General features: G+C 48.5%; 1 protein-coding gene across 3 annotated transcripts in view; it reads left to right on the forward strand.

The window, feature by feature from the left end:
- Positions 1-11,745, forward strand: part of kcnh1a (potassium voltage-gated channel, subfamily H (eag-related), member 1a) — a 50,068-nt gene that overhangs the window by 34,283 nt on the left and 4,040 nt on the right. The gene's annotated exons all lie outside the window — the stretch shown is intronic.

Here is an 11,745-nt window from a genome sequence, read left to right on the forward strand (position 1 = left end):
TGGTGTTTTTGGACCTGCTCTCCTACACAGAGAACATTTAAGGCCCTGGCTCTGCTCTACTGTGGTGCCTGTACTGTCCCTTTGACACGCCGATGAGAGGATCTCCTTAAATGTAAAGAGCCGCGCACCCAGTCCATCTGGCATCCGATTCCACTCCCAGTACCTTCTCATGTACTGCGGTGTGCGTCTAATATTTGTGTTGCATGTTTATTTGGCTGGTGCTCATGTAGGATTTGAAGGACCGTCGTGGCATTCAATGAAACGAATGCAAATAACATAGGAGTAAATTGGCAGCATGACTGGCTTTGCCGCAATGCTGCTAGGTACTTCTGCCAAGCAAATACTGCAGTAAGTCATCACCCGGCACGGGTGAGGTGGCGTGATTGGGGGGGGGGGGGGGGGCGCTGTGGCCTCACACCTGCTGCTTCAGCTCCTACACAGACTCCCTGATACCGGGGGCTTTTTCATGCTTCTGTTTCTATCTCCAGTCCTCCGATGGGTTTAATTTGTTTCTCAAAATTACCCATAGTGCACATGCATGTGTGCGTACGCTGTGATGGCCTGGCTACGCACTTCAGTGTCACTTACCCTCGGCATCCTGGGATAGACTCACCGTGACCCTGAATTGGATAAGCAATTACAGAAAATGGGTAGATGAATCCTAAATCAAGTAAATACTATTATCCCTGCAGAGTCAGAATAGCAGAGCCATTACACTGTATTAGTGCACTCATTCTAGGGTTCTGTATCTTAAAAAAGCAGGAGATGAACCTTCTTTGAACCGAAGCTGTAATCCTTGTTTTTGGTATCTGACCATCATATCCTCAAACCACTAACCAAACGCTGGCTTCTGCTCTTCCTCTCTGCTCCCAAACCCAAAGGCAGTAAGGGGCTGTGGACTCGCCTTGGAGAGCTTGGGTATGAAAACCCAGCTTAGCTGTGCAAGAGTGAACTGATATGCGGCTTTGCGAAAGTCTTTAGCAGTCAGAGACAATGATGTTTAAAAGATCTTCATGGGAGTGTAAAACTGATGATATGTCTGTAAAAGTGTTAGCTTAGTCATTTCAAAACCCCTGACCACTAGCACAACTTGTACGGCTAATCAATACCTTATTGACTTTGAAAAATAAATAGTGACTGAGTAAGCGAGCGAGCTGGTGGTGAAATTTAATGAATACATGAAATGAATGAGGTGCTTCTGAGGAGATGATTGGGCACCAAAGTGATGCTCTTCCAGCCATCCAACCAACCAGACGTCAGTAACTTTTTGTAGAGCAGAAGAAATGGTTAGTTTTTATTGTTGCTCTTAATTTGCATATGTTGTAATGTTAAATTGTGTTGTTTCATTCTGAGCAAATATACACTCAGCACACAGCAGATAAATGACTTTAAACATTTCTTTTGACTGCCTAAGACTTTCGTGCAGGTGCCGTATCTTATTAAAGCTTTACTTGGCCACTGAAGTTAAGTCCTAAATGCTTCCGCAGTTTCTCTTTCCCTGAACTAGACTTCATTGTACACAGATGCATCCCTTTCTCTCTACACTGTATATTCATGGTGTCTTGCAGATTTATTTTTTTTTCCTCTTTGACCGGTAAGAAGCAATTTCTCTATAAAGTAAAGGCACCGGCAGTTTTAATAGGGAAGAAGATGAACTGGCCACTCAGCCACTGAGGAAAAGTGGAAGCTGAGAAATCAAAGCTGAAATTAGTTAAAGCATTTTAATCGGGGAGGAGGCGGGCAAATAGGGGAGAATCACTGAGATTGTGGCTGAATTGAGGGCTTTCAAGCACTAGGGGGAGCCCTGCTGTGTTCTGGAGTGGAATGAGTATAAAGAACAGCTCTGGCAGTGGCTGCCATGGGCTTGAGATCATTGTGATTGCCTAGCTTGTCATCCATCAGAGCAGCGGGGGAAGAAAAGAGGCTTTGAAGTTCACTGCGGGAGGGATTAGCCAAATGTTTAACCCCTTTCCCGTTGCTTGCTTTACTGGGTACATGATTGGGCACTTTGCTCATAGGTGGCAGCGTAGTAATCACTCTACCCACAGTGGGGGAGGTCGTCATTTTGCTTATACACCAAACCACACCGTGGACGCGGACCAGCATTCCCTGCTCTCCATGCTACGTGCGTCTTACTGCAACTTGGCTGCGTTTCCTTGGCCGAGCTTCTGACGACAGCTATCGAGGTCCCGGCGCCGAAAGGGCAGAGGATCTTAAGGTCCACCCAGTCAATCCATCCATTCTCAGAGCAGCAGATTTGATGCTTGAGAGAGAGCCAGGAAACAGGGTGATGGGAGGGGGTCGGGTTGCACGCAGTGGTGACCATGCGGAACTTAATCCTGACCCGTCAGCAGATCCAGCCCATAATGCCTCTGCTGGGCCTGCTGGCGCAGTGCTCCCTCCGCCAGGCGTCAGCACTGACACTCCGCTGTCCCCGTTCCTCCTCTAAATGCGAGCGACAGCCGCTGCGTTCGCCAGCGGAGAAATGCTGATGGACGGCATGATGTCCAGGATGCAGTTATTGGTGCCGGAAGCCGGAGTTGACGTGTCGCCTCGTTTGGCGGACGACGGGCGAAGATCCTGATTGGGACGGTTGGCATGACGGCTGAAATGCGTCCCTGCAGCGCTGGTGTCCTGCAGGTTTTACAGATTATGTGCAAAGTCTGTGAACATGCTTGATAGCGGGTAAAAGGCAACGTGGGCCAGATGCAGTTGAACTCCAGCAGAGCCTGTTCCCCCTGCGCTCTGGAGATGGGGGAGGCCTGTGTATCTGGGCCTTCAGCATGTGGCCAAAGGGGTTAATCGTTACTAAGCAACCGTGAACACAATGGAAAATGACACAATCGGACTCATGAATCCGCAACTGATGCTGATTTCTGAATGTTAACATGGCATTTCCATGACCTTTCATATGTGGAAAGTGAGCTTGTGTACTTTTGAAATGACAGGATTTCGTTGTGACGACTGAACAAACCAAAAATGAATTAAAATTGGCATTAAAATCACAGGCCTGGATTAATCGTTTTAATAATTACAAACAGTGGAGAGACTAGCAGTTTGTGCTTAAAGTCTTTTGAATACAGAAATGATTCTAGACATAAAAACAGCTTGAATGACTGCATCTAGGCCTATGTAACACCTCATAAATGATGCTGTCCTGACAAATTGTTGCTGAATTTCTGTGGTAATTATGGACATCCAGTGGGAATACTAACATGGACACATACAGAAAATGTGGTTCACCAAAGGTAATACACTGAGCACCATCATGTATTGTAATTTGATTGTATATAAATGTCTGCTATGGCAGTGTTTGGTGGTTCCGCCTCCTGATGGCTATGTTCACTGTCCTATAGTGGTGGCTTGGCGGACACACCTTCCATAAACAGCCAATGAGGTGGGAGTATCACTTTAGAGCTGCTACTGCGGCATTTCCCTCATGTTAAAGTAAATGCAGAGCATGCTTGTTCACACTCTTGACCAGATCAGTTCACCTCCACTGTACTACTGGTAAACTGATTTACTCACACGCTTGTTGTGGCGAATAGTCCTTAACTTGAAATGTGCTGTCACTAAAATCACCCCTCCCTGTCCCATTACGCTGCAGATTTAAAGAGATTAGAACCAAAGCAAATAAGATGCACAGTGTCCATAGTCTTTGGATAGCAGGACTTTGCAGTACTATTACGACGGCTCTGTCTCTTGGCGACCATCGGCATCCGGTGTGGTCTTGGTGTGTACAGTGGTCAGCGCTGTGTAATGGAACGGGAAGCGGAAAATTGGACTTGTAACACTGTGCTCCATTTAAACTTGTAGACATATTTTTCACACTGGCCTGAAAAAACAGATGATTATCACTACTGTCAAATGGGGAGTGCACGAGACTGTCGGGTGTTTTCGATGTTGTCATTGGCCAATCTGTTGCCAGGAGAGCAGGCCTGGCTAGATGCTAAGGACAAAGCTTTTATTTGTGCCAGTACAGCATAGCATAATCGCGAGGGGCTTATCATCGATATTTATCCCCTTTTTAAACCTTTAAGTCATTCAGTGCTTGTAATAGATTATTCTTTGTGCTCAGACTTTGTTATATGCTAGTTAGAAAAAGTGCATTGCAGTAAAATTGCAAGAATAGGGTGGTCTGTCATTGCCTGTCAAATTGCGCTGAGAAAGCAGACCTGTATTGACGAACAGTCCCATTTACCTGGGTGTGTTTAATAGCTGGACCCAAGCCGGGGCGGACAGTCCACTGTTTGGGGACGAGCTCTTAAAGACACGACTCTGTCTCCCTCTCTCTCTCCGTGTTGTTTGTGAAGTCTCTGGTTGCATCATCTTTCAAGCTATTTCCTCGGCAGACATAAACAACCCCAAATACTATTCATTTAGCCACCAGGCAGCAAATGATCTATTGATCAAGCCGCCCTCCCAACTTCATCAGGGTTGAGTCACATCGTAACAAACCCGGCGTCGATTTCAAGCAATTCATCTACAAATGCTGAGGGTTTTTACTCGACTCCGTGACGCTGGAGCCCAGCATCCATGGCGGAGTCTCTCCCACATGCCTAATCTTGGCACTGTGTGGCTGAGTGGGTTAGGGCACTGTGCCTGTGATCAGGTCACTGGTTCCAGTCCCGTGGTCAGTGGAGTGACCCCTGAGCAGGGCCCATAACCCCGAGCTGCTCCGGGGCTCGTCTGATCCTACTTTTTTGGATGAAGGGGTCTGCTCAATAAATAAAATGTAAATGGAAACAAACGGTGATGTTGTGTAACACCTGACAGATTGGTGCTGTTGCTCTAGTTACGGAGGTGTGAGTGCAGTGCATGGTACACGAAGCAGTTTAAAATAAAATTGATGTCAGTGTCCTAAAGCAGTCGGGAAGGCTGCTGCCATGTGATGGCGTCTTCTCCAGCACTTTCTGAGCTGCTTGTTCTCCACAGTCCGTCCCTGCGAAACGGCGACGGATCCCTGCTGTGTCCCTCGAAACGGCTCAGCGAGTCCGACAGAGTACGTATTTCTATGTCATGCTCACCTCCACGCGGGAGACGGCTCTAAATAATTACCCCCCCAGTAATGAATGTGAAGCTTGACTCCCCTAACAAATACTCTATAATAAACACAGTTTGGAAAAGCAATTTTGATAACTGGCAGCCTGGCAGTGCAGGTTTGCATAAATACACCATGTAATGTGGTAAAACAAAGCGAGGCAGTGTTCCTGCAGTGGTCTGGCACGTCACTGCGTCACTGCGTGTGAAGTAGGGGGGCTTCGCTGTGGACGGCTCGTGCTCCTGCAGTCATGTGATCACATGCAGCTTTAACGACAGAAAATCACCCCCCCATTCTGTTGCCCATTTACTCATTGTATCCCTTCTTATGCTTTTTTTTATATATATAAATGTATTTATATATATAAAAGGACACTCCTGCCTCTCAGCAACTTGTTTGGCTGTAATTGGTTGGATTTTACACACGGCTGGTAATCTTGAGCTCGATTTCAGTGCAGTTTGCACAGAAACACCATGGCATTGTGTTATAGTAGCGGCGAGTCGCTGTGGCGTGTAAGGTGAGCGCGGTCTTGGTTTCCCCGCCACCGTGGGTCTGGGTAGATGGCGGCGTGTGGGTCCCCGTCACGAGGACTTTGTGCATCGTGACACTGACACCCCTCAGTCTCGCTTCAGGTCCCAGCGACTTTAATTAATGGAGGTTATGAGAAATGCCTCCTGTGGGGGCTGGGGGAATTTGATTGATGACTGCCCTCACCCCCCCTCCCTACCCCACTTACAGCTTCATTTTTGGGAGAAAATTAACCCTGCTTCCTGATTTTGTTTTGGCACGAGGGTGGGGGAGGAGGTCCGCTTGTCATTGGACGAGCTTCATCCGCTCTGGCCTTTCATTGCTTTATCAGGTCTTGCCGATTAATACCTCCCCCCCCCCCCCCCCAGCTGCAAACATGACATCAAAGCTGGTTTATTGACCCTTGTGCCGTTGCTCTGGGAACCAGCAGCGGGAACCAGCAAATATCACCCGACCAAAATGCTGCTTTCTAGCTGTAAGAAAAACACTTTTCATAAATACATGTTTAGTCCGTTAGGGAGGGATGAACAAACTTGCTCCACTTTTTATGGGCTGTGATAGTATGGAATGTGGTGTCTGCACTGCAGGCTTCTGGCCTCTTTGTGGCCGCAGGGTGAAAGTGAACGGCACGCTGTGATGAGCAGAATGCAGCTAATCCATCAGGGCACCCAGGCCCCCCGTAAATATATGAGTTCATCTCGCTGTTTCGCTTCGTGGTTGGGTGCGCTTTTGCACACTTTGCCCCCTACTACCCTCTGCTTTCCAGGACTGGGGGAGGGGGGCAGGTGACCATTAAGGAAGCAGGTATCCAGTTGAACCCCGGAGGCCAGCTGTCAGCCAGTAATGCTGAACTGAACATAGGGGGGCGGGGTTTAATGATGTCACCATGTAGATGATGTCATCCGCTGGTCAGCTATCAGCTGAAGTTGTCCCTTTGGCCATGAAGGGGGGGGGGGCACACAGGAAATATCTGCTGTCACCATGGTCACCTGCCCTGGAGGGAATGCAATGCCCAAAAGACCAGGGGTGAGTTTCCCGAAGCCTCCTTAACGCTACGTCGTTCGTTAGTTCTATCTTTTAACACGGAACTTAAGAACGACGTAGCGTTAAGAACGCTTCGGGAAACTCACCCCAGTGCAATAAAGAAACATGGCGTTACATTAGCAATGGCTGACCTGTGTGTGCTTGCGGGGACCTTGAAGCTTAGTGTTCTACTGGACACATCCTGCTGCTCTTACTATCACTCGGTTTATTATTATAGAGTACGGCCTCGAGAATGAATGCGTGTATGTATATCCCTCAGTTTGAAACCGAAAGTGGTCAGTAACAGGAACTTCAGCTCTACCCCTTCGTCCAGAGGGCCCAGGATTATCATGTATATGGCGAACATCAGGTTAAGGTCAAAGGTCAGGATTTCATAATCGACTCATTGTTTCCTGTTTTGTTTCCCCTTAGTGATTCATGGAGGGCATTCCTCCAAGGGTCTTCTGATAGGCTTTCATGTATTTCGCCACCCCCAGCCCCGTTGCTCCCCCCACCCCTGTTAGTGTGACTGCTGGTGCATTTCCGACAGTATGGCGGCTAAATAAAAACCATGGCGGTGGACACAGCCCCCCCCCCATCACCCGCCCCCGGGCTCATCTGGGTGATTAAGCAGCAGAATCAGCCTGAGCTCCCATAAGCGGCTCTCTGGGCGCCCTGACGTTCTGGATGAGGGGCTTCATAGGGAGGGGGGGGGGGGGGCGCATAACACCTGAATTTCCAGCAGCGTTCTGCGTCTGAACTGCTGACTGCGCCATAGCTACAGCTCATAATTAATCCTCGTCGTTTAGCTCGGATAAACTCGGACGCGTCCCCCCCCCCCCCCCCCCCCCCCCGGCTCTGCGTAGGCCCTTTACAAGCTGCCTGGGCTTAGTGTTCGGCCCAAAATAAGGAAACGCTTATGCAGGTGAGCATCCCGTTCCCTTGTCCGTCGGACGGATAACTTCACCCATTTCAAACAGGACGCCTGGCCCTTCTTGTTGAAGGAGTTAACAAGGTGTTGCTCCTTTTGTTGGCTAATATTGGCTGCTCCATTATTCTGGAAGGTTCTGGCACCCCCCCCCCCCCCCAGTGGCCATGTGGACTATGTTTACAGTCTGGTGGATGTGAGGAGAGAGTAGATCAGAAGTGGCCACATGACCGTCCCATTGGTGTTTACTGGCCTTCATGTAGTTTCAGCGCCGCATCTCCCAAACGGTCCTCTGAATTTCCATGTGAATATATGGACCACTTACCTAGGTGCCGTGGATCTGATGTCTTGTGGGTATCTTGGTGCAAATCCTGAGAGCGACTGATGAGCCCTTTGGCTGCCTGAGGACCCAGGCCTTGGAGGGACAGTTACACCTTCAGGGCTGCGTGGGAGCCTCGGCCTACCGGAGGCCAAACCCACACTGGAATCTGTGGGAGTGGCAGCATTTATTAGGAGGAGTAATTGAATTGTGGAGACCTAATGAAACCGGGAGGGAGAGACTGGACTTGGGGGTGAGGGGGGGGGGGGCTGACAGCTCATTAGCATGGAGGGTGTCTCATTTTCAGCACGGCGCGTTCTCCAGTGAGAAGGTTAATACACGCATGGGAAGGTCCAACGCAGCTCGAGCGGATGTGATGGGATCACAAGACTAAATAATACCCGAGTCGCCCCTGCAAGGCACACCATTTGTTTTATTTTTTTGTTTATCTACAATATGACATTGTTTAAAGGAAGAAATGGAACAAGGGGAAGAAAAACTCTCAATTAGATGTGCGTGGTGTGCTTCCCAGGGATGGGATTTTCACTGCCTTGTGTCAACTCACGTGGTCTTTACCCTGTCGGTCTACATGGCCTCTGGGTAGCAGTGGGCAGGATCAGCCAGCGAGCGGCTCCGTAAATTCAGCCAGTACAAGGCAGACACTGGGGGGACGCGCTGGTGCACGGTGACCCGGACAGTCCGGAAATCACGGAAACGGTGTCGGGACCAGCGCTACGACCCCGAATAACAACAGAACAAGTCAGCAGGTGTAGGAAGTCTGGAGCGTGGAAACTTGTGTGTACGAAATGTTGCTAAACGTTAGCAGGGTGGCAGCCCTCTGCCTCACGGCGAACGAGGAGTGATGCTTATGGTTCAGGATGCAGTTATTGGACGTGCAGAATTTACCCAGTGTAAGCAGTTCTCGCTAATAAAAGTATCAAGGGCAGTGAAATATGGACAGTGGAACGTTCTGCCGTGTGATTTAGACAGTCATAAGTAGCATTGCTGGTGACTGATTTCTCTAAAGTGGTCGTGGGTGGGGGGGGAATGGTGGAGAGAAGTGTTTATTGACTTTGGTTTGGGGGGGGGGGGGTGTGGTAATTCTGTGACCTGGGAATGTTAGTCACGGGAAAACTGTGAAGCTGAAAAAAAAACTGACAACATATTATGGGTCTGCTGGTGAGTAATGTCCAATCAGGGGCCAGGAGTGTAACATGACATCAGCGATGTTATTGCAGAATATAAGCTGCCTGATAATTCAAGGCGATTCAAGGCGTCCCCTCCCACGGAGCTCCCAGATGACATTCTCGCGGCCGCTGAAGCGGGGCCCGGCCTTTAGGCGGGAAATCACAGTGAGTCAGTGTGCCTCGCCTCTCAAAAAGAGCCAATTTTGAGAAGAGCCGGCTCATCGCTGAATATTCCCCCTCTGCCGCCATCTGATCGCGTATCAGATTGCTATCACCTGTAGAGCGAAAGGTGTTACTGGGGGCTGCTCTTGTCAGCGGCATATGCAGCCATTGTACGCTCTTACTGCGGCTGTTTTCTCGCCCCGTGTGGCTTCCAGGCTGGTACCCGCTGAAATTCTCTAATGGTTTTTACGTTGTTACTTTGAAGCTCACTCCAGGTTACCAGTCGAGCAGCTGGGACATGCAGTAAGAGCGGTGTGTTTCCAGTCATGGTCAGCTATTGCAATCATCATGGAAAATGTGTGTGTGTGTGTGTATATAGCGGATTGTTTAATTTCAGCCTGTCTGTGGCATCGAGGAATGAAAAGAATGTGTCATACAGATCATTGCGGGAGAGGACAGGAGGAGTTCTGTGCATCGTCTAGGATGTCCCCCCCCCAGCCCACCCCAGGGGTCTATACAGTAGATCAGTTCCTTGGAGCAAAATATTCTGTGGACTTGTTTTCCTACGTCACCATCAGGCCCTCTGTGGCAAAACAACATCAACTGGCCACTTAGGTCCCAGTCCTGAGAAACCAGTGGCCCCAGTTACACAATCCTTTCAACAGAACCATTTTTTGAGACAAAAATATCAATGCCGCGTCAACCATAAGTACAACTGTGCTGTAATTATACCTCCAGTGTGTATAAACGAGTGTGGATAAAAATGGGTGAGGGGGGGATTTACATAACATCTGAGACGCTGACCCATTAGATCATACTTAACTGTGGCATTATAATGCCTCACTGAAATTAAATTTCGTCTCGATTACCATCCGAGGAGAACAATAACATTGCAGTCTCTTGCGCGGATGGATGACGGTGTATTGTACAGTTTTTTTTCGACGGCCATAGTCGAGTCCCACATCCAAGTGTCAGTTTTTTTTCCCGGTTCTGCAGAAGGCAGCCGCTTATCACGCAGAAAAAGGCCGACGAGCTCGGAGCTGCACAGATGTCTGTCTTGATAGAGGCTAACTGAAGCGGCACTCCGGCATTGGGAATAGCACAGAGGGGTCATTGGAATTAGCGCTTTGCAGAGGAGCGCGTTCCGCAGCTTGATGAATATATTGACCTCTGCTTGCCCAACGCCTGCATCCTCCCCTTCCGCCTGCCGCCCTTCGACGGGGCACTCTGCTCGCTGAAAGCAGCCCTGGCTGTTACTTCGCGTCAATGGGACACCGGCCTTTCAGCCGGACCTCGCCTTGAAGATCCTTTCAGATGGACTCTGTTTGAAGGGCTAATGCAGGTTGGCCGTTAGCATCGGGACCACGATTATCGCCCTGAAGTGGGAAGTGTGTGTTTTGTAAAGAACAAAAGCTTAAAAGGAATGAGGGGGATAAGTCAGGAGAAAATGAAATGAAATTCAAATTAAAGCCTCGTGTAACAATTAATGAATTAATATTCCATGTATGTGAATGATGGTGTGGGGCGGATGAGGAAGAGTGTTCCTTTGCCCCAGTTGAGTTCACTGGAGTCTTTCGGTACATTGAGCATGGGCTGTGGGGTATTTTATGGAACCATACTGGCTCCTTGAACCACAACCTCCAGGTCACAAGGCCAGTCCCAAGGAACCTGTGCGAACCTGCATTGTATAATTTTTGCATTCTTTAGTAATTCTTCAGGGGGACGTCAAAAGATCATCAGAATTATTGTGGCAGAGGTCTTCTTAGCAAGGGCCTCGGCTGATGCATCCCGCGTGAAATGTGATGCTGGCATGTGTTTGCTCCCAGGCGGGACAATGTTCCTGAAAAAAGGCTTTTTAAGGCTTTCCCTGAGACGAGCCTCCAGAAGCACAGCGATTTAATTTTTCATAAGGCTGCGTGAAGGAATCAGCGGGATCCTTTTATTTGTGCTTTTCAGTTTGATGGTTTTAAATGAATTATGAGGCGAATTCTCTTCCTCTGTAGTGCCTGCCCTTTTTCTGCTATTTTCAGCTGACTTTCCCCCATCGATCAGATGTCTCCAGTGTTGCCTGAAAGTGGTGAGATTTTTATTGTGCATGAAATTTTCTTTCTAGTCCAAAGGACCAGATATACCGTCATAGGGGCTGGGCAGGGAAAACAAATTGATTATGGAAATTTATATAAATGATTCCAATAACACTTGGAGAAATGTCGTAAAATTGCCCATGTTTTATTCGTTGCGGTACTTCTATAAAATTTTAATTAGGCATTCAGTAGGGTAAGGAAGAGGCAAAAAAAAACAGGAGTAAGAGCATACTGAGTCATTTATTAATTTAGCAGATGCTTGTATCCAAAGATACATTCTTTTGAGGAGGAGTTGGGGTTAAGGGCCTCGCTCAAGAGCTTGATGGTGAAAACACTCTGCCGACCCAGGGATATGAGCTGGTGACCTTCTGATCATGGGCGCAGAATCCTACGCAGAGCCATACGCCTCCATACCCATTGTCCTGGTGCTGTTTTAATGAATTTCATACAGATGGTCTTGTTTTAGTCCTAAG

The sequence above is a fragment of the Paramormyrops kingsleyae genome, chromosome 3 (genome assembly GCF_048594095.1).
Source record: "Paramormyrops kingsleyae isolate MSU_618 chromosome 3, PKINGS_0.4, whole genome shotgun sequence".
NCBI lineage: Eukaryota > Metazoa > Chordata > Actinopteri > Osteoglossiformes > Mormyridae > Paramormyrops > Paramormyrops kingsleyae.